General features: G+C 46.6%; 1 protein-coding gene, 1 long non-coding RNA gene and 2 other non-coding genes across 11 annotated transcripts in view; 3 read left to right on the top strand and 1 right to left on the bottom strand.

Annotated features, from left to right (window-relative positions):
- Positions 1-3,228: 3,228 nt before the first annotated feature.
- LOC112437381 (U6 spliceosomal RNA) lies at positions 3,229-3,335 on the top strand. Its single transcript, XR_003026000.1, has one exon. It is a non-coding gene; the product is annotated as a U6 spliceosomal RNA (small nuclear RNA).
- Positions 3,336-3,909: 574 nt separating this feature from the next.
- LOC134729107 (uncharacterized) lies at positions 3,910-5,375 on the bottom strand. The gene is made up of 3 exons (XR_010109993.1): positions 5,219-5,375; positions 4,577-4,709; positions 3,910-4,387 (listed from the first exon to the last, which is right to left on the bottom strand). It is a non-coding gene; the product is annotated as an uncharacterized LOC134729107 (long non-coding RNA).
- Positions 5,376-9,917: 4,542 nt separating this feature from the next.
- Positions 9,918-10,020, top strand: LOC112437217 (U6 spliceosomal RNA). Its single transcript, XR_003025858.1, has one exon. It is a non-coding gene; the product is annotated as a U6 spliceosomal RNA (small nuclear RNA).
- A 5,177-nt stretch (positions 10,021-15,197) lies between these two features.
- The window catches only part of CERS3 (ceramide synthase 3), a 146,464-nt gene continuing 139,791 nt past the window's right edge, over positions 15,198-21,870 (top strand). For 2 of the 8 annotated variants that reach the window (XM_055098248.3, XM_055098250.3), the window contains exons 1-2: positions 15,198-17,822; positions 20,978-21,118. The gene's annotated coding sequence lies outside the window, so the exon portion shown is untranslated. The remainder of the gene's footprint in view (positions 17,823-20,977; positions 21,119-21,870) is intronic. The other 6 variants (XM_055098249.3, XM_055098251.3, XM_055098253.3 and 3 more) reach the window with 6 other exon arrangements.

Genomic DNA, 21,870 nt, shown 5'->3' with positions numbered 1-21,870 from the left:
TTGCAGTGGCGGGTTCAAACTAACTTAGTCAACCCAGGAACATTACATTCCTATCTGGAATGGGGAAAACTGAAAAACCTGACTTATGAGCTGGATTCCTCTGACGGCTCAGGAGCTTGTAGTCTTGAGTACCATGCTGTACCATGGGGTGGTGGGTGGAAAAGCAATTCAGGAAACAATTACTTCTAGATCCTCTGCCCCATTCCATGTAGTTAGCCATTGCTCCCTCCACCACCTAGCAGATTAGAGGTTAATTCCCGGAGAGTGTGAAACAACAGGTCTTTGGACTGGGGAACACCAGACACAGCTGGAGATAGGAATAACATACTGAAAACAGGATTAATTAAACATTTACATACTAAATATAACCACCATCCTCCCTGGCCTTCTCCCCAACTCTATTGCCAGAACACTTCTAACTCTAAGTAGGAGGCTAGAAGAGACTTTTCTGGGGAATTTAACAAACCCAAGAAAAAAGACCTAAAGACACTGATATTGGGGTTCCCCAAATGAATTACCCAGCCAAATCACCCTACTATGAAGCCCATAGTGGCAAATATCACCATGTACATAGAGCTAACTGGCATTTAAGTGGCTCACTCTTACATATAATGTGAGTGAATAGCCAAGGATCAACAGGAATTAGGGGAAAGCCTCTAACCCAAAAGGCAGAGATCAAAACAAACACGAAACAGATTAAACAAAGAGGAAGTTAATTTATCAATACCCTCAAAGAAATTATAAAGGATACTACATAAAAAATATTCAGTGAGGGGCTGGGCATGGTGGCTTACAACTGTAATTCCAGCACTTTGGGAGGCCAAGGCAAGAGAATCACTTGAGCCCAGGTGTTTAAGACCAGCCTGGGCGACATCATGAGACTCTGTCTCTCCAAAAAAAAACCCTAAATAGCTGAGTATAGTAGTCCCAGCTACTTGAGAGGCTTGGCAGAAGGATGGTTTGAACCCAGGAGTTTGAGGTTACAGTGAACTACAATCGTATAATCGCACCACTGCACTCCAGCCTGGGTGACAGAGCAGAGCAAGACCCTGTCTCAAAAAAGAAAAAAATATTCAGTGGGGAAACAAATACCTCTTATAAATTAATAATGTGATAGCAAAAATGAAAAAGTAGAAATGTAGTAAAAGTAAGTTGAGGAAATCTAGATTTTACAGCAATAGGACAAAGAAATTAGAAAATAGGAGAGAGAGAGATGATACAATGTGAGAACTGGTCACCAAGGTCCAATAATTGAATAATAGAAGTATCAGAAAGAGAAAAAAGGACTGGAAAAGAGAAAGTACCAAAGAAATTCAAGGAAAGTTTTTAGAACTGAAAGACTTAGTCTTTAAATAATGTGTGCAAGTATAACTGGAAAAAAGAATTTAAAAAGGAGGAACAGGATCAACCTGAAATAAAGAGCCATCGTTTCACTGGCATGCTGAGATGCTGCTCTGTTTACTCAAATAAGAAAGGAAGCCTTAGGAGGAAGAAAAGTTCAGTTCTCACCTGAGTGACTTCTGACACTGTTATCAGCACAGCGTGGCATCCAGCAGAGAGTTAGAAATGCTCTGTTGGAAATTAGAAGGACAGAGCCAAATATGAGTCATTTGTATACAAGTATTATGAACATCATAGAAGAAAGTGTGATTGCCCTGAGAGTGGAGAGAGAAAAGGTGAGGGTGGGTCAGGGGAGTACTGGATAGAAGAAGGAACGTGAGGGAAATTTGAGGCAGGAGAACAGAAAATTCTATGAGGAAACTAAGAAAGGTTTTATAGAGCTTTGAGAAGGAAAATTTATGTGGGGTTTAGTATCTCTGAGAGCAACAGTGGGATGAGATCCGAGAAACCACCAGATGGTTTGACCCTTAGGAAGTAGCTGATGATGTTTAAGAGAGAAATTTTAGGTGGACTCAAGTGTGCACAGGAGGGGAAGAGGTAGAAACCAAGGACGGTGGTTTTCAATTTATTTGTATTCTCTGCACACAAATAATACTGGCATTTTGGGTGGCACCTTTGAAATGACAGGCTGAAAACAATACCATTCAAGTCAGAAATAGTTTTAACACAATCACCAAAGGCAATGTTCCAGAAATCCAAAATATCTCCCTGGGCACCAGCTGGACTTGCTGCTGTACCTCCCACCTCTTCCTCAACACAACCCACTAGGGCTGCACTTTGCAGACATGGACTGCCCAGATGTTTGGACACTTGACCTAAATATTAAACTTTAATTGGTCTTGATTGTCACTTATGACAGTATAAAAATTGTCTTGCTTTATCAAAATGCACATTCGAAAATTATGGTTGACAAAATGCCTTTTCTAACAGTAGGATCATAGATCAGACTAGCAAACCATTTCTGAGTTTTTCTGGTTATTTTAAAGAGGGTAGAACTGAACTCACATCAAAGCCTTTACAGTAAACACCATGTATCCCCTCTTAATTGCAAAGCTGGCCTATATATTTTTTTTAAGATAAAGGAAAAGCAAACAGTGATCCCTTTCTAAGTTTGCAGTTCACAATGAACCTTACCAAGTAGTTGGAATGAACTGTAGTCCAGTTACTTACTGCATTGGGTACAATACATGCTTGTGCACACCCTGGATTGCTTGTGTTTTTCCTTTTCAGAATTTTTGCTTTGTTTTCAAAGTACACTTCTCTGATATTTATTTTAAATTTACTTCACATACTGTTTTTTTGCAATGGAATCTCACTATGTTGCCCAGACTAGTCTCAAACTCCTGGGCTCAATCCTCCTGCCTCAGCCTCCCAAGTAGCTGAGATTACAGGCACACACCACTGTCCCAGCAGTTCTCTGATATTTAGAAGCATTGAGATATGGAATGTGATCTGCCTGTGATTTTCTTTCCAGTGAGAATGGCTCAGGTGTTTGCTGTTTGGTAGAGCCTACCTAATCATTGAAGGCAGTAGAGTTGAAGCATGGTTTTACCTGAAAAATGTGCAATGGCACTATCCTGGCTCACCACAACCTCCACCTCCCGGGTTCAAGCAATTCTCCTGCCTCTGCCTCCCAAATAGCTGGTATTACAGGCATGCACCACCACACCCAGCTAATTTTGTATTTTTAGTAGAGACAGGGTTTCTTAGTGTTGGTCAGGCTGGTCTCTAACTCCTGACCTCAGGTGATCTGCCCACCTAGGCCTCCCAAAGTGCTGGGATTACAGGCATGAGCCACTGTGCCTGGCCATCTGAAAAGCACTTTCTATGCTTATATTGGCAGCACATATACTAAAATTGGAATGATACAGAGAAGATTAGCATGGCCCCTGCTCAAGGATGACATGTAAATTTATGAAGCATTTCATATTTTGTAACTTTAAAAAAAAAAAGGCACTTTCTAGGGGTGGCAATCAGAATGTCTGTGTGTTTTTTAAGTGCCTCAAGCCTCCTGTCAGACTCATTTCTCCCTTTGAGGCCTGTGAAGTAAGCACCCCAGAAGCACACTTATAATTGCTGATGACATCTTTTTAAGCTATCCAATAAATTATGAGGAAGTGCAGGTTTCCCCACAGCTAAACTTCTTTTATTTGCTAAGGACCATATATTGTCCATCTCCAAATCAACAGATATTTGTTTTTCTGCAAAACACAAAAGACTACTTGTGTAAAACAGAATTGGATTTTTAACTGTCAGTTTTCCTGAAAATTATTTTTTAATTTTTTTTCTGATTGTGCTATTTTTCTCCACAATAAAGAGAAAAGGTTCCCCTGACTCACTGGACTATTGACAAGTACATCATTTTTGTATCGCATAGCATTTTTTTTTTGAGATGGCATCTCATTCTGTTGCCCAGACTGGAGTGCAGTGGTGCAATCTTGGCTCACTGCAACCTCCACCTCCTGGGTTCAAGTAATTCTCCTGCCTCAGACTCCCAAGTAGCTAGGATTACAAGCGTGCACCACCATGTCCGGGTATTTTTTTTTTTTTTTTTTGGTATTTTTAGTAGAAATGGGGTTTCACCATGTTGGCCAGGCTGGTCTCAAACCCCTGACCTCAATTGATCCACCCCCCTTGGCCTCCCAAAGTGCTGGCATTACAGGCGTGAGCCACCACGCATGGCTCACATAGCATTCTTTGTTTGAATATAGCATATGCCCTCTTGATTGTGTGTCATTTTTAATATGTACAATAAACAATTTGACGATTACATGGAAGGGAAGATGGGTGACGAAAATAAAATTAATTGGCAACAGCCTTTCCACCATACAAGTGAGTTTTATTACAAATTGGTAATAGAATCAGGGTAACATTTGGGGGTGATCACAAACAGCTGAGTCTTGGAAAGGGCTGTATGGACAGAAGGCATGTCAGTGCAGCTTCACCTGGGGATTTGGAAACAGGGCTCAACAGCTCTCTACACTTCCTGGATTGGTAAGAACAGAGAAGAAGCCACCAGGATTTCATCAGAGGCTTTTTTTAAAAACAGCATAGTAAGAAGTAAATAAATAGTACTGCTTATTTTGTTACTTAATAGTCTGCTGTGGAGGATGGCCAAGGCCTGCCCCTAGTGAAGATGTGTCATTCCAATTGTTATAGGTCAATGGTGACATACCCAATGTGGGAGGCTGGATTCACAAACACAGCAGCATGCCATTTGGAATAGTGATATGTAGAACAGACGATGCTGGGATGCTTAGGCAGTCCGAATTGTCCACCCTCAGTGTGCTACTTGAGTTGTGAATCAGCTGGTAAAAAACAAACAAAAACACCGTAGAGCACGCTGGCAGCTACCAAGCTGGAGGAGGCGGCGGGCGCAAGACTGGGAATGCGCAGGGCTCCCTCCCTGCCCCCGCAGCCCGGGCCGCGGGCCCCGTCTTTCCCGCCGCCGCGCGGCACTCGGTGCCCACCCCCCCACGAGGCCGGCGGCTGCTCCCACCCGGGGGCGTTGTCAGCCATGCCGGGCCGCGTGCTGGGAGGCGAGGGCGCCCATGGGGAGCCTCCATTGATGCCACCGCCGCGCCGCCCTCCGAGGCTGCGTCCTGGGAAGCCCGCCTCCCCGAGCGCTCCAGCCTGGCCCGGTGCCCCGGACCTGAGTGCGTCCGCATGGAGGAGCCCCGACTGGCCCAGGCAGCCGTGGCGTGGGCAGCCGTGACAGGCTCAGAGTGACCCCTGAGAGGTGTGGGAGGAGACCCCCGGCTGGGCGCCCCCGCTCTGCCCCAGCCCCAAGGCCTGGTCGCCGGAGCCGCCTGCCTACCGCCTGCAGGACTTTGACACGCTGGCCACCGTGGGCACTGGGACGTTCGGGCGGGTGTACCCGGTGAAGGAGAAGACAGCCAAGCATTTCTTCGCCCTCAAGTTGATGAGCATTCCTGACGTCATCCGCCTGGCAGGAGCAGCACACGCACATTGAGAAGTGCGTCCTGAAGGACTCATCCGCCCGTCCCTCATCTGCGTCCGGAAGGAAGTCATCCGCCCGTCCCTCATCTGCGTCCTGAAGGACTCATCCGCCCGTCCCTCATCTGCGTCCGGAAGGAAGTCATCCGCCCGTCCCTCATCTGCGTCCGGAAGGAAGTCATCCGCCCGTCCCTCATCTGCGTCCGGAAGGAAGTCATCCGCCCGTCCCTCATCTGCGTCCGGAAGGAAGTCATCCGCCCGTCCCTCATCTGCGTCCGGAAGGAAGTCATCCGCCCGTCCCTCATCTGCGTCCGGAAGGAAGTCATCCGCCCGTCCCTCATCTGCGTCCGGAAGGAAGTCATCCGCCCGTCCCTCATCTGCGTCCGGAAGGAAGTCATCCGCCCGTCCCTCATCTGCGTCCGGAAGGAAGTCATCCGCCCGTCCCTCATCTGCGTCCGGAAGGAAGTCATCCGCCCGTCCCTCATCTGCGTCCGGAAGGAAGTCATCCGCCCGTCCCTCATCTGCGTCCGGAAGGAAGTCATCCGCCCGTCCCTCATCTGCGTCCGGAAGGAAGTCATCCGCCCGTCCCTCATCTGCGTCCTGAAGGAAGTCATCCGCCCGTCCCTCATCTGCGTCCTGAAGGAAGTCATCCGCCCGTCCCTCATCTGCGTCCGGAAGGAAGTCATCCGCCCGTCCCTCATCTGCGTCCTGAAGGACTCATCCGCCCGTCCCTCATCTGCGTCCTGAAGGAAGTCATCCGCCCGTCCCTCATCTGCGTCCGGAAGGAAGTCATCCGCCCGTCCCTCATCTGCGTCCGGAAGGAAGTCATCCGCCCGTCCCTCATCTGCGTCCTGAAGGAAGTCATCCGCCCGTCCCTCATCTGCGTCCGGCAGGAAGTCATCCGCCCGTCCCTCATCTGCGTCCGGCAGGAAGTCATCCGCCCGTCCCTCATCTGCGTCCGGAAGGAAGTCATCCGCCCGTCCCTCATCTGCGTCCGGAAGGAAGTCATCCGCCCGTCCCTCATCTGCGTCCGGAAGGAAGTCATCCGCCCGTCCCTCATCTGCGTCCGGAAGGAAGTCATCCGCCCGTCCCTCATCTGCGTCCGGAAGGAAGTCATCCGCCCGTCCCTCATCTGCGTCCGGAAGGAAGTCATCCGCCCGTCCCTCATCTGCGTCCGGAAGGAAGTCATCCGCCCGTCCCTCATCTGCGTCCGGAAGGAAGTCATCCGCCCGTCCCTCATCTGCGTCCGGAAGGAAGTCATCCGCCCGTCCCTCATCTGCGTCCGGAAGGAAGTCATCCGCCCGTCCCTCATCTGCGTCCGGAAGGAAGTCATCCGCCCGTCCCTCATCTGCGTCCGGAAGGAAGTCATCCGCCCGTCCCTCATCTGCGTCCGGAAGGAAGTCATCCGCCCGTCCCTCATCTGCGTCCGGCAGGAAGTCATCCGCCCGTCCCTCATCTGCGTCCGGCAGGAAGTCATCCGCCCGTCCCTCATCTGCGTCCGGCAGGAAGTCATCCGCCCGTCCCTCATCTGCGTCCGGCAGGAAGTCATCCGCCCGTCCCTCATCTGCGTCCGGCAGGAAGTCATCCGCCCGTCCCTCATCTGCGTCCGGCAGGAAGTCATCCGCCCGTCCCTCATCTGCGTCCGGCAGGAAGTCATCCGCCCGTCCCTCATCTGCGTCCGGAAGGAAGTCATCCGCCCGTCCCTCATCTGCGTCCGGAAGGAAGTCATCCGCCCGTCCCTCATCTGCGTCCGGAAGGAAGTCATCCGCCCGTCCCTCATCTGCGTCCTGAAGGAAGTCATCCGCCCGTCCCTCATCTGCGTCCGGAAGGAAGTCATCCGCCCGTCCCTCATCTGCGTCCGGAAGGAAGTCATCCGCCCGTCCCTCATCTGCGTCCGGAAGGAAGTCATCCGCCCGTCCCTCATCTGCGTCCGGAAGGAAGTCATCCGCCCGTCCCTCATCTGCGTCCGGAAGGAAGTCATCCGCCCGTCCCTCATCTGCGTCCGGAAGGAAGTCATCCGCCCGTCCCTCATCTGCGTCCGGAAGGAAGTCATCCGCCCGTCCCTCATCTGCGTCCGGAAGGAAGTCATCCGCCCGTCCCTCATCTGCGTCCGGAAGGAAGTCATCCGCCCGTCCCTCATCTGCGTCCGGAAGGAAGTCATCCGCCCGTCCCTCATCTGCGTCCAGAAGGAATCATCCACCCGTTTCTCATCAGGCTGTGCTGGACGGGGCATGACTAGCGCTTCCTCTTCAGGCTCATGGAATGTGTTCCAGGCTGTGAGCTCTTCAGCTACCTGCGCAACCAGGGGCTCTTCTACTCTGCGGAGATCATCTGTGCCATCCTGCACTCCAAGGAGATCATCTACAGGGACTTGAAGCCGGAGAACATCCTGCTGGATAGGGACGGACACATCAAGCTCACGGACTTTGGGTTCGCCAAGAAGCTGGTAGACAGGACTTGGACCCTCTGCGGAACACCCGAGTACCTGGCCCCCGAAGTCATTCAGAGCGAGGGTCACGGAAGGGCTGTGGACTGGTGGGCCCTCGGCATCCTGATATTCGAGATGCTCTCAGGGTTTCCTCCGTGTGTGTGTGTGTGTGTGTGACAACACGTTTGGCATTTATCAGAAAATTCTTGCAGACAAGATAGATTTCCCCAGACATTTGGATTTCCATGTAAAAGATCTCATTAAGAAACTGCTCGTGGTTGACAGAACAAGGCGGTTAGGAAATATGAAGAACGGGGCGAATGATGTGAAACGCCATCAGTGGTTCCGCTCCTTGGACTGGGAAGCTGTTCTGCAGAGAAAACTGAAGCCTCCCATCGTGCCCAAGATAGCCCGCAACGGCGACACCTCCAACTTCGGAACTTACCCCGAGAATGACTGGGACACATCCGCGACCGTGCCGCAGAAGGGTTTAGAAATCTTCAAGAATTTCTGAGGACAGGAGCTCACATCTGGAAGAAGCAGGAAGGCTGGAATCTGCCTGCAACAAAGAGCTGCTCCTGAGCAGACCAGTAGCAATGTCTTCTTCACGTGATAAGGACATTTCCACTTTTCTGTCTTTGTGCCTGTATGTATAGAAACAGATCAGAGCACAGTTGAAATTAATATAACTGGCATTATTTAAGCAACTGGAATTCCACACTGTAGGAAGGTTTTGGAAATTGTTTGATTGTAGATTTTATCTTATCCTTTAGTGTTGTGTTCCTACTGTGATGTCTTGGTTTTTCTCATAGACTTAAGTTTATAAGTTTGAACTGGACTTGTTCAATTATAACCGCAAACTGTGTGTGTGTGTGTGTGTGTGTGTGTGTGTGTGTGTGTGTGCATGCACCTGTGTGTATCTATAGAAGTCATTATGACAGATCCACAGAAATTGTGCAATGATGTAAATGTTCATACTTCACAGAGCCTATAATTTTTATTTTTCAATTTGTTTTTTCAAAAATCCCTTCTCTTGGGGACAACATCTGAAGGGTATGTTGCATGGATTTAAAAAAATCATCTCACATGCATTTTTTAGTTTGGGTGAAGAAAACATCATGGGGAGGTCCATCTTCAGTATCTTTAGTGCTTCCTACCTGGTAACTTGAGACTTTAAAAGAAGAAACAGAAGAAGATATGGGAGCGAATTTATTCCAAGAATCTACAATGACATTGAAGTTGTTGGAGGAATATACTGTATTTAAAAAACCTGTGTCACATTCAAAAATTTCATCTAAGCTGGGTGCAGTGGCTTGTTCCTGTAGTCCCAGCACTTCAGGAGGCTGAGGTGGGTGGATTGCTTGAGCCCAGGAGTTGGAGACCAGTCTGGGAAACATGGTGAGATGTCATCTCTCTACAAAATACAAAAAAATTAGCCGGGCATGGTGGCGCTTGCCTATAGTCTCAGCTACTCGGGAGGCTGAAATGAGAGGATCACTTGAGCCCGGGGAGGTCCAGGCCGCAGTGATCCGAGATCACACCACTGCACTCCAGCCTGGGTGACAGAGTGAGACCCTGTCTAAATAAAAAAAAAAAAAAAAGGCAATGGCTTTGTGCTTTTGAAGGTGGAATGAAAGGTGGAATGAAGACACATCCACCTTAAGGCTTTAAAAGACCATGAAGCTGGGTGCAGTGGCTCACTCCTGTAATCCTAGGATTTGGGGAAGCCAAGGCAGGAGGATTGCTTGAGCCTAGGAGTTTGAGACCAGCCTGGGCAGCATAGCAAGACCCCATCTCTATAAAAAGAAAAAAATGTTAAAACACAGTGAAACTGCAGAAACAGAACATAGCCACCCTTTTTCATTAATGACCTTTTCTTCACGTGGTGGTCAACTCAGCAGGTGAGAATAATTAGTAGGTTCAGTAGAATAAAGTCTTTACAATTAATAACTTAGTGGAAAATGATGTTCAGATGATGAAATGTGGAAATGTTTTAGACAACTGTATTTTCAGCCTGTGCGTCTCAGTCACCATCCTGTTGGGATTAACAGTTGAGGGCCATCATTTTCGAAACATTTCACATGCAGTTTCCCATCATTTTTACTGTGAATGTGAAAAGGTGAAACTGGTGCTGACTTCAGCGGCAGGTATACTGAAATTAGAATGACACAGAGGAGATTAGCATGGCCCCCTGTGCAAGGAAGATCCAGATTCATGCCGCATTCCATATTTTTTTTAAAAAAGGTTACACTGTGCACCGAGATGTGCAGCTAGAAGGAAGAGCATGAAGTCTCGTGTTTGCTGACTATAAAAATAAATCATAGTAATAATATTGTTGAAAATTCTGCTTTAAAAATTATTAATAAAACCATAAATGAAACACTATTCTTCAGCACACTTTAAAAAGTACATAGACCCATGAGTCCACGTACTAAAAAATGCCTATTTTTAGGTTGCCTGTTTTGTAATCCAGGATTTCATACTGAGATGAAAATTAGCATCAGGAAAAGCTTGAAATGCCTTGCCTTAATTGTGAACAGATATTGGGGAACCTGCCCCGATATTCACGTAGGTTCTTTTCTGTTTTCCTTGAGCATCTGCCAGCTTGAGAAATAAAGGGACAGAGTACAAAAGAGAGAAATTTTAAAGCTGAGCATCCGGGGGAGACATCACATGTCGGTAGGTTCCGTGATGCCCCACAAGCCACAAAAACCAGCAAGTTTTTATTAGGGATTTTCAAAAGGGGAGGGAGTGTGCGAATAGGTGTGGGTCACAGACATCAAGTACTTCAGAAGGTAATAGAATATCACAAGGCAAGTGGAGGCAGGGTGAGATCACAGGACCACAGGACCGAGGCGAAATTAAAATTGCTAAAGAAGTTTCGGGCACCATTGTCATTGATAACATCTTATCAGGAGACAGGGTTTTTGAGATCAACCGGTCTGACCAAAATTTATTAGGTGGGAATTTCCTCTTCCTAATGAGCCTGGGAGCGCTATGGGAGACTGAGGTCTATTTCACCCCTGCAGTCTCGACCATAAGAGATGACCACGCCCGGGGGGCCAGTTCAGAGACCCACCCCCAGGTGTGCATTCTTTTTCTCAGGGATGTTCCTTGCTGAGAAAAATAATTCAGCGATATTTCTCCCATTTGCTTTTGAAAGAAGAGAAATATGGCTCTGTTCCGCCTGGCTCACCGGCAGTCAGAGTTTAAGGCTATCTCTCTTATTCCCTGAACAATTGCTGTTATCCTGTTCTTTTTTCAAGGTACCCAGATTTCATACTGCTCAAACACACATGCTGTACAATTTGTGCAGTTAATGCAATTATTACAGGGTCCTGAGGCAACATACATCTTCCTCAGCTGACAGGATTAAGAGATTAAAGTAAAGACAGGCATAGGAAATCACAAGAGTATTGATTGGGGAAGTGATAAGTGTCCATGAAATCTTTACAATTTATGTTTAGAGATTGCAGTAAAGACAGGCATAAGAAATTACAAAAGTATTAATTTGGGGAACTAATAAACGTCCATGAAATCTTCACAATCCACGTTCTTCTGCCATGGCTTCAGCCGGTCCCTCCGTTTGGGGTCCCTGACTTCCCGCAACAAACAGATATGCATGAAAATGAAATATGCAAAGCACATTGATGACCTTGTTCTTTACGGACATTGTAATCAGCCTCCAGCCATACAGAACAAATGAGAAATTAGAAGCACTTCCAAGAACGTGTGATGGTGTGAAACCCACTTTTGACCATCATGCACATTTCAACATTTGAAGTGAGACAGGCTACCTGGTAACTTCCCCATGGCGGGGTCATAGTTTAAATGGCCCAATGTCCTGTAGAGGTTAATTTAATCAAAATGAGCTATAAACATAGAACAATCACTATGTATAATTTTAAAATAGTTTACCTGGCCCGGCATGGTGGCTCACGCCTGTGATCCCAGCACTTTGGGAGGCCGAGGTGGGCAGATCACCCACGGTTGGGAGTTCGAGACCAGCCTAGCCAGCATGGCAAAACCCCCATCTCTACTAAAACTACAAAAATTAGGCATGCTGGTGGGTGCCTGTGGCCCCAGCTGCTCAGGAGGCTGAGGCAGGAGAATCGCTTGGACCCGGGAGGCGGAGGCTGCAGTGAGCCAGGATTGTGCCACTGCACTCTAGTCTGGGCGACAGGACAAGACTCCATCTCAAAAAATAAAAATAAAAATAGTTTATCTGGGTGGGCATTCCAAAATTTCCACATAGATGATCACGTGAAACAATCACTGTGCTAAATGTGGAGGAAAATTCATCACGATAATCACAAAATTTGTATCAGAAAAAAATTACAAATGTACTTTGTTTCATGTAATTTTATGAGTTGGAAGTATTTTCTTAAATTGGAACACTATAAGATAATATCTTTAGGAAATGGATATGCCACAATAGGAAGTATAGTGGGGCAAGTCTTGTTTTTCTCAAGGGAAATGCCACCAGCCTGCTTTCATAGGCATTGATAAAACCAGGAAGAAAATAAAGTGACAACTGAATAGTATACACTGTCTCTACTGAATTCTTCTAATTCCTTCCCAACAGAAGTCTAAATCCTGCTTAGCCTAAACATATCTATAGCCAGCGATGGGCAAATTATATTTGCTGTCAGCATGATAGAATAAGAATCAGAAACCCCCCAGTAGTGGGGTAAGATCGTGCACTTCATCCCTTCAAAATGCTGTCAACCCCATTCCCTCTCCATGCCCTCAAACAACTGCACAGTCACTTGTTAGTGAATTTCTCGTTCAGCGTTTTGTTTTTTTCTGTCCATACTTAAAGACCAAATCATTTGTTTGCTCTGAAGAAAAAGAAAAAACAAAACAAAACAAAACAAAAAACCACCCACCAAATCATTTGAAATCACTACCCGTTAAAAAAAATCACCAGTGGAACTAAACAGTTGAGTGGTTTGGGATGTGTTCACCATTTCTGTGTTTGACCTACATGGCCTCTAGTTCTTTGGACCATTGTAACTGTGAAACTATGGCTTAATACTGTTAAAGACCCCAAGGCTCCACTCTGTAGCCAGGTGCACCTCAGGCTGCACAAATATCACACCAGAATGTCACAATCATTCATTGCTCCAGCTACTGAGTGAACAGGGTGCAAGACAGCACTGGCTTGGGTTTTATTTTTGCAGCCAGTTAACTTTGCATCAGGTCTACACAGTCCTTGCAGCCTTTGATTTCTCCAGTTGTAGAGATTTGAAATGGGGTGCCCGGGTTCCTCTCGTTTTTCCTTCAATCTACCTAGCATGCATTTTACACACATTGGAGGAGTCTTATGCACTGTTTTTCTCTGTTGCTGACGGAGGCAAGAAGGCCTTCTAATTAGTCTAACTTAAACGGGCAGGATTCACCTAACAAAAGCAAGAAGAAAAGCACAAGAACAGGTGTCTTAATGCATTTGGATAATTTATTTGGGGTGTGTGCGTGTGTGTGTGTGTGTGTGTCTTGGTGGAGGTGGGGGCTGTATTTTCACCAAGCCTTTTCATAATCAAGTTTGCTTTGCAAACTTTCTGGCCTTACACCCAGCAGAACAGTCCTTGCTAATAAAAGGAGGATGCCCTGTCACGGTTCTCTGTAAATCATCATGTGTTGGGAAGTTCTGTTGATGCTTAGTTTGATCTTCCGTGGTGGACACGTCTGTTCTGTATGTACAAGGCATTACATATGTGTTTTAGCGGATGGGAATTGAAGCCTTTCCACAGTCCTTGTGCTCTGAGATGGCTGTTGAGCTCTGCTCAGCTGTCGTAGCTGAATTCTTTTTTTGTGCTGAACACTGGGCAGCCTCACCATGTTGTCAATGTGCTTCTGGGGCCCCTGTGACTGCTGCCAGATGCCATGCACACAAGCAGAGTGCCTTTGCAGGTTTGTGCACCCCTTGGCGAGCTGGAACTGGGAGCCCTGTGGGGTGATCTCGCCTTCTCATGGGGGGTCGGGGAGGGGAGTGCCTATTTTTAGTCTTGTCTGTTTGTTGCACCATGGAAATCACTGTGATTGTATATATGCCCTAGGAAATTTTTACTGCTGTCTAATTTATGTAATAATGTTGATTCCAGGTTTGTTTAATAAAGCTTTGTATCTTTTAAGAAAAAAAAACCTGTAGCATGTAGAGGAAAGTGCACTGGGATAATCCAAGGCCAGGCTTTGAGGTTCCACTGCTACGTTATGTGACTTTTAGTCTAAACCTTTTGGTGTAATTTCTTTGGTCTGATTATTTATAAGTAGCAGATAATAAAGGAATTTTATACTACAAACACAAGTGACAAGCTTTTGCCTCTTTTTCCTTTTTATTAAAGTAAAACATACATAGGTGTAACCTCTTAAATAATTTTTCTTGTCATAAATTACATATTTGTCATTTTATTGTAGTGTTTCCTTTGTTTTCTCTTGGGTTGCATATGGATTGTTAGGGATTTGTATTTCTCTCTTATAGTTATTTGGAAAACATATCTGCTTTAAATCATTGCCTTTCTTTTTTTTTGAAACCAAGTCTCACTCTGTCGCCCAGGCTGGAGTGCAGTAGCACAATCTCAGCTCACTACAGCCTCCACCTCCTGGGTTCAAACAATTCAGTCTCAGCCACCTGAGTAGCTGGGATTACAGACGTGCACCACCACACCCAGCTAACTTTTGTATCTTTAGTAGAGACAGGGTTTCACCATGTTGTCCAGGCTGGTCTCCAACTCCTGACCTCAAGAGATCTGCCCGCCTCAGCCTCCCAAAGTGCTGGGATTATAGGTGTGAGCCACCATGCCCAGCCAAATCTTTGCCTTTCTATGCTTTTATTTTTTAGTTTTTTGGAGACAGGGTCTACCTCTGTCACCCAGGCTGGAGTGCAGTGACACAATCATGGTGGCTCACGGCAGCCTTGAAACTCCTGCATACAAGTGATCCTCCCCTATCAGCCCCCCGAGTAGCTGAGACTATGGGTGTGTGCCACCATGCCCAGCCTTTTACATTTGTTTGTAGAGATAGGGTCTCACTATGTTGCCCAGCTTGGTTTCAAACTCAGCCTCAAGTGATCCTCCCACATCAGCCTCCCAAAGCACTAGGATTACAGGCATGAGCCTCTGCACCCAGGCACTTTTCTCCTCTTTTCAAAAAAATGCTTGAAAATTCCTTTTTTTAGTCATCAAAGCCAAGACTGAAGTAAAGTATGCATGTAATGGGCTTCCTGCCCCCTCCAGCTTTCTGGCGATTGTTAATTTCACTTGAATTTTTAAACCAAATTGCTATTCCCAGTGATTTTTTACACTATACATCTTCTCCTTAAATTTTATTCTTGACTTTTACACTACATTTTGTTATCACCATTATATTTATTATTTAGTCTTTATTTCATGATGTGTCTAATGAAAAAATCTTAATTTGTGTTCCTTTCTTTGGTAATGTTTCCAGGAAAAATGGCTGGGTTATGTATGCATCCCAACAATTTCCTAAGAAGAAAGATATATTTTCTGAGACTTTGTATATCAGAGTGTGTCTTTTGGTTGCCATTCTTTTGGTTAATGGCAATATGATGTCTTTTATAAACCCATCCCACAATTTTTTTTTTTTTTTTGAGACGGAGTTGCTCTTGTTACCCAGGCTGGAGTGCAGTGGCAGAATCTTGGCTCACTGCAAACTCTGCCTCCCAGATCTCAGCCTCCCAGGTAGCTGGGATTTGTAGGCATGCACCACCATACCCGGCTAATTTTGTATTTTTAGTAGAGATGGGGGTTTCACCATATTAGTCAGGCTGGTCTCGAACCCTTGACCTCAGGTGATCCACCTGCCTCGGCCTCCCAAAGTGCTGGGATTATAGGCATGAGCCACTACGCCTGGTCCTCTTTACTTCTTCATACCCGATCTGATCTTCTTCCATGTCAATTCAATTCATTACATCCAAAGCAGGTTTTACTCATGAGGGAATTAGTGTGTCAAAAGGCTATTAAAAAGCACTAACAAGGCTGGGTGTGGAGGTTCACATCTGTAATCCTAGCACTTTGGGAGGCCAAGGTGGGCAGATTGCTTGAGCCCAGGAGTTGGAGATCAGCCTAGGCAACATGGTGAAACCCCATCTCTACAAAAAAATACAAAAATTAGTCGGGTATAGTGGTTCACGCCTGTCGTTAGTTACTCAGGAGGCTGGGGTGAGAGGATCACCTGAGCTCAGCAAGTTAAGGCTGCAGTAAGCTGTGATTGTGCCACTGCACTCTAGCCTGGGTGAGAGTGAGACTCTGTCTCCAAAAAAAAAAAAAAAAAGAGGTTGGGCGCAGTGGCTCACTTCTGTAATCCCAGCACTTTGGGAGGCCAAGGCAGGCGGATCACCAGGTCAAGATATTAAGACCATCCTGGCCAACATGGTGAAACCCTGTCTCTACTAAAAATACAAAAATTAGCTGGGCGTGGTGGCGCGTGGCTATAGTCCCAGCTATTCGGGAGGCTGGGGCAGGAGAATCGCTTGAACCCAGGAGGCAGAGGTTGCAGTGAGCCACAGCACCCCAGCCTGGTGACAGTGTGAGACTCCATCTTAAAAAATAATAATAAATAAAATAAAATAAAATAGAAAAAAAAGCACTAAAAAGCCTGAAGTCACACATCCCAAAGTTAGTGAATGAGTCGAGTTTAAACCCAGGGCTGTATGGCTATCATGCCTGTTTTCCCCTACTCTGCTACACTGTCTCCTCTGTAAATGTTTTGTTTTGTCTTTTGGAGACAGGGTCTCACTCTGTCACCCATGCTGAAGTGCAGTGGTGCCAGCACAGCTCACTGCATGTAAATGGTTTGCCTAGATTTGTATTTTAATCAAATATTCAGAGAAACAATGCTCCCTGTTCTCTCTTGCTGGGGATGTTTTCATTGCCTTATCTATTTTCTATTTTTCCGTCTCTGTTAATTCAGCCTCATAATGGGAAATGGCTGCAGACCTGGGCTTGCTGGCTGAGATAATCCATGGGTGCTTATGGACTTACTCCAGAAGGGCTTCCCCTTCCTATCAACAGCCTGTAGACCCTTCGTGTTTTCACCTTCTGAAGAGGTTGTGTAAGGCGCTGGGTTCGGAATCACGGAAGGCCCAGGTGCAAACCTCAGCAGTCCCGGGTACCAGCTGTGCAGCTCAGGTGAGCCGCTCAGCCCCTCTCACCCAGTCACGAGTGATGGTGCCTCGCGAGGCCAGTGTAGGACGAGTGTGGTCCAGGCGTCGTACCTGAAAAGGGCACCCAGGAAGGGAGCCGGTGGTCGTTGGGCGCTCTCTCGGCCCGCACCCGGGCATCCCTCGCCCCCGGGCTGGAGGGGCAGTGTCCCAGGATGCGCCGCTGCGGGGACCCCTCGCCCGGCCTCGCGGACCCGCCTCGGCCCAGGACGGAGGAGGAGGCAGGTGCGGGGCCCGGGGCGGGTGCGGGGACGGCAGGTGGAGGGAAGAGGGCCTCAGGCCCTGCTCACCGCGGTGTGTGGGGCTGCCCGACCGCGCCCCCAGCAGGTGCCGCCCAGACCCCGGCCGAGGGTCCTTGTCCCTTTGCAGGCCCAGGTCAAGGCCGAGAGAGGGCCCGAGTCCCCGCACAGGTCAAGGCCGAGAGAGGGCCCGTGACCCCGCGGAGGTCAAGGCCGAGAGAGGGCCCGTGACCCCGCGGAGGTCAAGGCCGAGAGAGGGCCCGTGACCCCGCGGAGGTCAAGGCCGAGAGAGGGCCCGAGTCCCCGCACAGGCCTAGGCCTAAAGTCCTTGTCCCTGTCCAGGCTAGGGCCGAGGCTGAAAGGGGGCCCCTGTTCCCTCGCAGGCCAAGGCCCAGAGTCCCCGTGCTCGCACAGATGGTGTCCTGGGGCCCAGTCGCGCTCCCCCCTCGCGGCAGCCCCTGTGTTCTGGGCCTTGCAAAGTCCGTTAGGAGCGCTCCAGGGCTACAGGGCCCAGCGGTTAACAAGTTTGTAATTACTTTCGTGGGTTTCTACGTTGCAAATTGAGAAGAGGGTTGCTGGGTTGGGCCCCCCTCCTCTGGACGCTAACCCCACCCAGGTAAACAGGGATCCGGCCCAGGTTGCCCAGGTTCCTGCTGGGAGCCGAGGTGGGGGATTCAGTGGGGAGCACTGAAATGTGCTGGAGGCCTGGACGTGATTCCACTGCCACCATCCCCTTTACCCCGGCTACAAAGCCTCCTGCAGTGTGCTTTGTTTTTCCCAGGTAGAAGTTATTAGCCCTGTATCATGAGTAAACGAACACTAAAGATACCCTTTTACTTATACTCAAATTCAAAACATGTATCAAGGGTCCAGAATTATAGATGCTAGGACCTCAAAGGTAAGAAAGGCACCCACCCACAGCCACGTGCGGTGGCACACGCCTGTAATCCCAGCACTTTGAGAGCCAAGGCGGGCGAATCACCAGAGGTCAAGAGTTTGAAACTAGCCTGGCCAACATGGTGAAACCCCGTCTCTACTCAAAATACAAAAATAAGCCGAGTGTGGTGGTGGGCACCTGTGATCCCAGATACTGGGGAGGCTGAGGCAGGAGAATCGCTTGAACCCAGGAGGCAGAGGTGACAGTGAGCCGAGATCGCGCCATTGCACTCCAGCCTGGGCAACAAGAGCAAAACTTCTAATAAAAAAAAAAAAAAAGAAAGAAAGGAAGGAAGGAGGGAGAGGAAGGGAGGGAAGGAAGGAAGGAAGGAAGCCTTCTCTTGTGGTCATAGTTCAGAGGACTGAATCACTCTGATATTTGAGCTTACCCCCGATTTCAAAACTCTCATTAGAAAATGTTTTTAAATCACCTGAAATGAGAACAAAATCTAAGTAGTATGTGGAGTGTAGAGATGGTAAAGCAGTCCAGTTAGGTTGGTTTGGGCAGCGTCAGTGTGCATCGTCATGCATTAACCGTCAGAAAACCAGTGCCAGGGTCCACACCAACAGTTTTCAAAATAAACAGTCTCAATTAGACCTGAATATGACGGGTGTGGTGGCTCATGCATGTAATCCTAGCATTTTGGGAAGCTGAGGCAGGTGGATCACCTGAAGTCAGGAGTTCGAGACCAGCCTAGCCAACATAGTGAAACCCTGCCTCTACTAAAAATACAAACTAGCCAGGTGTGGTGGTGGGCACCTATAATCCCAGCTACTCAGGAGGCTGAGGCAGGAGAATCACTTTAGCCCAGGAGGTGGAGGTTGCAGTGAGCTGAGATCCTACTACTGCACTCCGGCCTGGGTGACAGGGCAAGACTCCATCTCAAAAGCAAACAAACAAAAAAATTTGACCTGAATAGGCAACAGAGTTTATCACAAAGAGATAGCATAGATAAGTATTATTTTATGAAAATGTGGTTTCAGTTATATACATGTTTATATATATATGTATATGTTCATACATATACATATATATTTGTAGGGGTATTTGTATTAGATCATGACATAACATGTATTTATTGTGAATTACATTCTTAAAATTGTTACTGAGTTTGAACCAGGACAAATTCATTACATATACAGAAAGTGCCCTATGGTAGTAATAATTATTGCATACTAATTATTTCCACCATTGGAACTATAGAAGAGTTCAGTGGTATTTTATGCACTAATTAGCTCCATGTTTTATATTTACGTTACATAGTATTAGCATGGCATGCATTTGGGTGTCTGATCTATCACACTAAGAATAGATCATTCCTGACTTGTAAGGAATGCAATGGCAGAATTGCTCCAATATGTGAGAACGGTCACTGTGGCGGTTGCCGATTATGGAAGCCATGAGCCATTATTGTTACCATGAAAATACGCATGATTTATACATTACTTCTACTGTTGCCATGCGTGACCAAATAAGGATCTTTTGCTTTACATTGTTTCTGCTGGAACAAAGTAAAGAAGTTCAACAGTCCAAGAGTTTTCTTTTCTAGTCCAGTTATTATGTTACTTTTTCAGAAAGCTTAGGATCTTGATAATAGTTCATTCCTGAGGCTGAAGGGGTTTCATTATTAACAAGTCAGATAATTTTCATTTCAGTTTTGATAAAAGATTTTTTTTTAATTTTGAGCAAAGGTTGAAGCACTTAATGCTTATTGTAATAATTAGTTTTATATTTTCTATTTTGATTGATTCATTGGTTGATTTTGATTTTAAGGATTTAAATAGCTGAAAGTATGGACCTTATTTCTAGGAAATAATTTCCTGGTGTACCATTTATCCTCTAATGGTTAGTCCAGACATTTAATTGTAAATGACTAGTATCCCATTTTGTAAATAGGCCTTGCAGAGAGTTTAACAGGATCAAGCAAATTATTTTTATTTTTACCATACTTACTGTTGTCATAACTGCTTTGATGAGAGCTCCACAAATGAATGAATGAATGTTATAATTTATTTATCTAAATATTGTGACATGTTACTACTTTTTAGTAAATTTAATTTTTACTCCTTTTTTTAATGAGAGACTAATTTTTGGCAAGTTTATTTCAGGGAAGCTATGAGTCATCTGTCTGAACAAAGATAAGTGAATAGAAATCATCCTGTCTTACAGAACACGTTCAAACAGCACCCAACAAAGAAACAGGCTAGCTCACATCTAAATTTCTAATTCAAAACTGGTCCAGTACAACAGAGGTTAAAAAAACAAAGATTCCAGTTTCTTTCCAGTTTCCTTTTCCTTATTAAGGTCTTAGTAAAAGCCAGTGAGGAACACTTTTTTTTTTTTTTAAGATGGAGTCTCACTCTGTCACCCAGGCTTGAGTGCAGTGGCACGATCTTGGCTCACTGCAACCTCCGCTTCCTGGGTTCAAGGAATTCTCTTGTCTCAGCCTCAGGAGTAGCTGGGATTACAGGCATGCGCCATCACGCCCAGCTAATTTTTGTATCTTTAGTAGAGACAGGGTTTCGCCATGTTGGTCAGGCTGGTCTCAAACTCCCAACCTCAGGTGATCCACCTGCCTGAGGGACACTTCTTAACCAACTTAGTAAGTTATGGTTTTCTTCATATCTCTTAAGTGCCTTCCAAGATACTGGACCCCAGCACTTGTGCTTGCCACGTAGCTCAGCTGATCTGTTGATAGACCCCCACAGAGGGACAGTGAATGTCTGCTGGCGTTCAGGGATGCCCTAGCTTTTTCTAACCAAAGCTACAGACTCTCAGTAGCTGGAAAGCAGGGACGGTATCTGCCTTGTTCACTGTGATTTCTCTATTTTTAGACTCATAGAAAGTGCATAGTAAATCATTGTTGAATACATGAAAACACCAAAGAAAGAAGGAAGAACAGCAGGAGAAAGTATACGTAGCTTGAAACAAAGGGGGAGAGACATAATCTGCTCAGAGTTTGATATCATCCTCAGGTAAGAGTGTGTTATCCACTCTTAACTAATACATTTGAGGGTCTCTTGTCAACCCAACAGTGTTTCTGGGGTGAGATCTGGGCTCATAGGATGAAGAGCTTGCTGGAGTCAGAACACATACCTGTACGCGCACATAGGTACACGTGTGCCACACGCAACTCTGATCAAGTTGTATTGCAGAAGCAGTTTGTGCTATACTGTTAAAGAATAAAGCTGCATATAAAATGGGGCTAATGGTGTAATTTGGATAATTAGCATAAAGAGTTTAGGAAGAGAAAGGTTAATTTTTTTTTATTTGAGAGAGAGTCTTGCTCTGTCACCCAGGCTGGAGTGCAATGGCACGATCTCAGCTCACTGCAACCTCTGCCTCCTGGGTTCAAGCAATTCTCCTTCCTCAGCCTCCCAAGTACCTGGGATTACGGGCGCCTGTCACCACGCCCGGCTAATTTTTTGTGTTTTCAGCAGAGACAGGGTTTTGCCATGTTGGCCAGGCTGGTCTCGAACTCCTGACCTCAGGTGATTCACCCACCTCGGCTTCCCAAAGTGCTGGGATTACAGGTATGAGCCACTGCGCCTGGACAAGAAAGGTTAATCTGAGAAGCAGTTTCCCAGAGGAAAGGGATGGGACTTGGATAACAAGGGATCACAGATGGGGCCTGAGCCAAGGTCAGAGTGATCATAGCCAGTGGGCTCAACCAAAGGGGACAATAGTATTGGGTTTGGTGGACAGTAAGGTGGGGCACGTGGGGTAG

This window comes from Pan paniscus, chromosome 16, assembly GCF_029289425.2.
Source record: "Pan paniscus chromosome 16, NHGRI_mPanPan1-v2.0_pri, whole genome shotgun sequence".
NCBI lineage: Eukaryota > Metazoa > Chordata > Mammalia > Primates > Hominidae > Pan > Pan paniscus.
Note: the sequence above shows the minus strand (reverse complement) of the source record. Positions and strands in the feature narration are given on the sequence as shown.